This window comes from Rhinopithecus bieti, unplaced genomic scaffold, assembly GCF_001698545.2.
Source record: "Rhinopithecus bieti isolate Rb0 unplaced genomic scaffold, ASM169854v2 scaffold_38004, whole genome shotgun sequence".
NCBI lineage: Eukaryota > Metazoa > Chordata > Mammalia > Primates > Cercopithecidae > Rhinopithecus > Rhinopithecus bieti.
In genome coordinates this window covers 1,451,214-1,457,218 of record NW_016816095.1, presented here as the reverse complement: position 1 = coordinate 1,457,218, position 6,005 = coordinate 1,451,214, and the positions used below count along the sequence as shown (strand labels likewise).

Sequence of the window (6,005 nt, the reverse complement as noted above, 5' to 3'; positions counted from 1 at the left end):
GGAAGGCAGCCAGAGGACTCAGCAGGCAAGGTTATCCCACCCACTTCTGCCTGCATCACTGGCAACCAATAGGATGGCACCCACCCACACTGAGGGTGGGTCTTCCTCTCCCAGCCCACCCACTCAAATGTCAGTCTCCTTTAGCAACACCATCGTAGACACACCCAGAAACAGTACTTTACCAGCTATCAAGGCATCCTTCCATCCAATCAAATTGACACCTAATATTAACCATCACACCATATAACAGCTAGTATGATAGCCAATTAGGTACTGAGAGATGATCACACTTCCCAAAGCAAAGCATCATTAAGAGACTCTGGACATATGACAGGTGGAAGTGGAGGAATTATTGATGGTCCAGAGGGAAATGAAGGCAGCCAGCATGACAGGAAATGGGGTGCTGGTGGAGGAACATTGAATTTTAGACCTGGCTTTCCTGGTATCAGTCCTGACCCTGGCATGGGGGTGGTAGAAGGAGAAAGGAGTTCCATGGAGTAGCTTTTGATTTGATGTTATTTGGTTTATTTCCAGGAGACTTGGAGTTCTCATTTTCATCCATTGGAACTTGACTTTCATTCTCCTGAGTGTTCTATTCTATATTACTAGCTACTTCAGAGGTTGGGGAAAGTAGTAGATCAGGCAGATTTTGCTCCTCTCCATTTCCATATCCAGTGTACACTGCAACATGGGTTTTTCCCTTAAAATCAACCAAAGTGGCTCAGGCTGTGGTGTCTTATGCCCGTAATCCCAGCACTTTGGGAGGCTGAGGCGGGAGAATCGCTTGAGCCCAGGAGTTCAAGACCAGCCTGGGCAATGTAGTGAGAACCTGTCTCTATGAAAAGTAAAAATTAAGTCCCAGCTACTCAGGAGGCTGAGGCAGGAGGATCGGTTGGACCTGAGAGTTGGAGGCTGCAGTGAGCTGTGATCGTGCCACTGCACTCCAGCCTGGGTGACAGAGCAAGATGCTCTCTCAAAATAATAATAATAAAAACAAAATACAATCAACTGAAGCAATGATGTAGCTGGGTGAAGACAGTTGTCTTCTGACCTAATGCAGAACATGCGCCACCAGCTTTCCTGTTTGCATATTCACACAGGAGTTGCGTATTCTATTTTTGGCTCTTATCCTTCTTGGGTTTTCTTTTAGGTGTGCCTTTTGGTTATCTGAAGTTTCACAAATGTCATCATTCTTGAGAACAGTGGCTTAAAAGAAGCATGGCTTTGTCATAAGCTTCTATCAATGCTGTGTCATTCCAAACGTCACAATCATCACTCTGACCTGACTGCACAAGAACAACACCCAGTCCTCCTGTCCAGGACTCCATCTCCACCTCTACCACCACCACCGCTGCTGCCCATGGCCATGCCGAGCCTACTACCTTATTTATTTTCTCATACCTACATTTCTCTACTCTAACAGGGAGGCCACAGTGACATTTGATTTTTTGGATATTGCTCTATTCAAGAGCCTTGGATATAAGATCTGGGTGTTCCCTTGTTTGCAAGGTATGGCACCTACATAGGTGGCTGTAGTTTCTTTTGGGAGCGCTGGGGAATCCACACTGCAAAGGCTGTGCTGTATATCCTGCATGTACGGGTCTTTCCCTGCATGTACTGGACCTTTTCTTTACTCAATGAGTTCTGGGTCTGAGAACTAGCTTAGGTCTTGTAATTGGGCAAGAAGGTATAACTTCCCACTAGGAATGGCTGACTTTAGCCTCCTTATCATCCATTCTTTTTTCTTTTTTTTTGTTTTAATTTTTGTGGGTACACAGTAGGTGTATGTATTTATGGGGTACATGAAATGTTTTGATACAGGCATGCAGTGAGTACTAATCACATCACATAAAATTGGGTCTCCATTCCTTAATGCATTTATCCTTTGTGTTACAAACAATCCAATTATACTTTTAGTTGTTTTAAACGGATCATTCTTGATCTCTCTTTAGAGCTTAAAACTGCACTAAGATTTTTAGGGTACCCAGTAAACAATGCCCCGTTGCCTGCCCATTTATCTTTCCCCTAGAATCACCATGTTTCTAGAAACACCTCCCTAGATCTCCCCTGACTGTCCTTCCAAATTTACCGTCCTTATTATGCCATCTAGCTTCTGACAATTAAGTGCTGCTGGGCTCTGCTACTGTGTGACCAGTTCTGTACTGTCATCTCTTGTCGGCCCCAACCTACAGAAGACAGTTGCCACTGAGTTTCTCAATGTGCTAGTGTCCTCACTGTCACCGGTAGCAACTATCTGGGGCTAGTGGTGCAGATGGTAAAAAGAATTTATCAAGATAGTTATAGGTAAAGAAAGGCAAATTTATTAGAAAAGCAGGAAAATATGTTTCAGGAAAGCAACGGGCAAGTCAGCAAGAGAGGAGCTGACTGCAAGGAGACAAAAGCTTGCTGGGGATTTTATAGGATGGTGCTTGTGCTGTGTGCTGAAGAGGGCTTTCTGCAGTACTGATAAGTCGCAGTGAGCTAACTTGCATTTTTCTATCAGCCGACGGTCTGGTGATAGCTGGGTGCAGGAAGATGGTGAGTTATTTGCACAGGATGGCTCTGTGTCCTGGACCATAAAGAAAGGCAAACTTACAACTTATCCATTTTTTTGCTTTCCCCTGGTCCTGCCATCCTGACTCCTTTTCCCTAATTAGGACTCCAAACTCACCAGTGCATTCCTTATCACCTGCATACACGCAGTGTTCCCCCCAGGAGCATGGTCAACTGACCTCCCGTGGGAGACCTATTCTAGCAATGTCCACTTCTCTAAGTCTCTTGTTTCTTTTTTCCACAGTCAGCCTTGGCAGTTCTGCCATCTTTGCTTTGTTTTATGTAGGCCGACACTTTATCCAAGTTTCCAAGACTTATCCAAGCAGTGTATGAGACCCACATCCTGGGACCCTTGCCAGATAGCTAATTCTGAGGGATAGGGGAGTGCCCCCTTATGGAGAAACTCTCGCTTACCCCGTTCTGGATTCCAACCCTCTGGTCCAGCACCATGGAGATTCACTCCCAGACATACTCACCAGTTCTTGCCAGTACACACCAGTCAGGTTCTGAGCTGCTCGGGCGTAGAATCCCTCTTCTCCCTTAGCAGGCTCTGCTTTCCCCGTTAGGTTGTGCTGACATCTGACCTTAATTATGAATCTTGTGGCTGGGAGTGGAGGTAGAGGCAGATCCTGAGGAGGACAGACATTGTCTTATAAGGCACTGTCTCACTATCTGTTCTTCAAGTAAGAAAGGCCCACTGTCTTCCAATTAGGCCACGTGGGCCACTTCTGAAGTCCAAGCATTCCAGAGAATATTAGAGAGAGAGTTCTCAATTGCATCTACCTATTATCCCCAACCTAAGCCTTGGGGTCTCACTCCTTCCCTACCAAAGCTCTGAGTTCATCTTCCCACCAAGTCAGCCTTTCTTGGTTTTCTTTCATATCGCAAAAAAGAGTCATTTATTGAGAGCACTGGGCTAAATTCTGGAGCATAAAGAGATATGACTAGTGCCTTCTTTCATGGGACAAGACAGTTCACATTTGCTCAAGCCAATGACTGTTTCCCATCTCCCTTGCCACGTGACTGTGTTAGGGATTGGAATTTAACCCAAGTGAAGCCAAGAGGACATGAAGACTTAGCTGAGGCTCTGGGAAAGAAGGTTCTGCACTCTTGATTGAATTTGCTGCTCCAAAGACATGAAGCTTGCAGTGGGCTTCCTCTGCAGCATCTTGAAAGCAGGATGGGGAATCCCAGAGATTCTGGGAGTTGAAGTCAGGAGATGCTGCCATAAGCACCTGGCAGGGGAACCAAGCTAGTGGAAGCACTGTGGAGAGGAGAGTCCTGCTGACACAATTCCTCCTCCCAGTCAGGCCGTGCTCAACTGCACATCTTACTTGTGTGAAACAGTAGCTTCCCACTTCTGTTTAAGTCAGTGTGAGCGTTTTGTCATCGTGTCCACCCTAAAGAAGTTCATGGTGCAGCAAAAATCAGTCACAGTTTATGATAATCGCCTAATTATTTTATACGATTCCCTGAAAAACTGTTCAGTTATTGTTTCCTTCAGCTGGGAAGCTAGATGGTCTGCTCTGTTGAGTCCCAGTCTTAGGCCTTCTTCACCAGAATGCACATTTATAGAGGACATTCAATATACACTTAATGCATTGATTGTGTAGAAATTAAAAGAAGAACAATCAAATGAGAACTATGAAAAGCTGTTCATTCAGAGCTTGCTACAACAAGGGAATCACCCACTATTACTTGCGTTGTTGCAGAGACTCAACGGAAGGCAGAGGGGTGGGAAAGCTTCAGAGCAGAAAAAAAGAGAAGGCGTCAGGTGTGTCCTGATGGAGACCGTGGCCTGGGGAAGCTGCAGGCAGGCTGGCTAGAGGCGAGCATCCCATGTGATTGGTTAGGGGGGCATACTTGGCATTGGAAGGAGGGACAAAAATTAGGGAAGCTGTCAGTTATTAATCAAATCTTGGCCATTTAGGGCCAGTTGTTACAGAGGCATTTTATATGTGGTCTGGCCATGGCTCATTTTGTATATTCAGTCTCTCTATTGATTGAATCTCCTTTCCCTAATTTATATCAAAAAATAGACTTTTCAAGAATAGTTTGGGGATTGTTGTCTTTGTTGCTAAAACTTAAACAAAAAAAATGTATCTAGTACTGTCACTGCCTTCAGGGCTGATTCAACTCCAATATGGATTTAGAGGATTAAACCCAATCTATGGTGATATTGAAGACAAGCTCAAAATGAAAAAAAACAACTCTACCCAGACCAAATACACAATAATCAATTTGGATGCTGCACCTAGCGATGCAAGACAGAAGCTAGAAGGGCATTTCTCAACCTGTGGAGTGTATCTCAGAGCAGTGAAACAAAATTAATGATGATTAGGAATCGAAAAAGTCTTCCTCATCAGGCAGAAGTTCTAGAAATTATTAGTACATTTCACATGTTAAATGATGATACCAAGTATAAATATTATGTAAGTACAGCCATATATCCAGTGGTGAGGGGTATATTTTTAGACTGAATTTAAGAAACTTAAGGACTGGGTACGGTGGCTCATGCCTTTAATACCAGCACTTTGGGAGGCTGGGAAGGGCAGATCACCTCAGGCAGGGAGTTTGAGACCAGCCTGCCCAACGTGGAGAAACCCCGTCTCTACTAAAAAATACAAAATTAGCTGGGTGTGGTAGCGCATGCCTGTAACCCCAGCTACTCGGGAGGCTGAGGCAGGAGAATTGCTTGAACCTGGAAGGCAGAGGTTGCAGTGAGCCAAGATCACGCCATTGCACTCCAGCCTGGGTGATAGAACAAGACCAGATAGAAGAAACTTAAAAGAGTGGACAGCAAATTTTTTTTAAAAAGAGGAACAAGATTCTAGGATAAGTTTAATCTTTGTAACAATTACCGTTTAAAAATAGAAAGCTGATCAGCAAGAAAGACTCTGATAACCAATTTGATGACGTTATAGCTACACTTTCACAGTATGTGTTCATAAACTTAAGTACTGGAATTAAAACAAAGCAGCACATATGGTAAGACTAACAAAATGTAAAGTGACAGATGTCTATAAATACGAAAATTATGTATAGTTCATTAATTACCTGTCATTGGATCTTAAAATTAGGAATGATATTTACTCCCACTCAGCCATTTAATGAATAGACTTTGTGTGAGGCAAATAAGATATAACAAGCTGGGGCTGTGCAGCTCGGCCAGCGAGAGCCGAAGCAGGGAGAGGCATTGCCTCACCTGGGAATCACAAGGGGGAAGGGAATTCCTTTTCCTAGCCAAAGGAAATTGAGATACATAACACCTGGAAAATCGGGTAACTCCCACCCTAATACTGCACTTTACCAAGGGTCTTAGCAAATGGCACACCAGGAGATTATATCCCACACCTGGCCGGGAGGGACCCATGCCCACGGAGCCTCCCTCATTGCTAACACAGCAGTTGGAGATCTAACTGCAAGGCGGCAGCAAGGCTGGGGGAGGGACA

The 6,005-nt window shown here is 44.5% G+C and overlaps 1 pseudogene; it reads right to left on the bottom strand.

Annotated features, from left to right (window-relative positions):
* Positions 1 to 234: 234 nt before the first annotated feature.
* Positions 235 to 1,328, bottom strand: LOC108516738 (survival motor neuron protein pseudogene; annotated as a pseudogene).
* Positions 1,329 to 6,005: the final 4,677 nt, after the last annotated feature.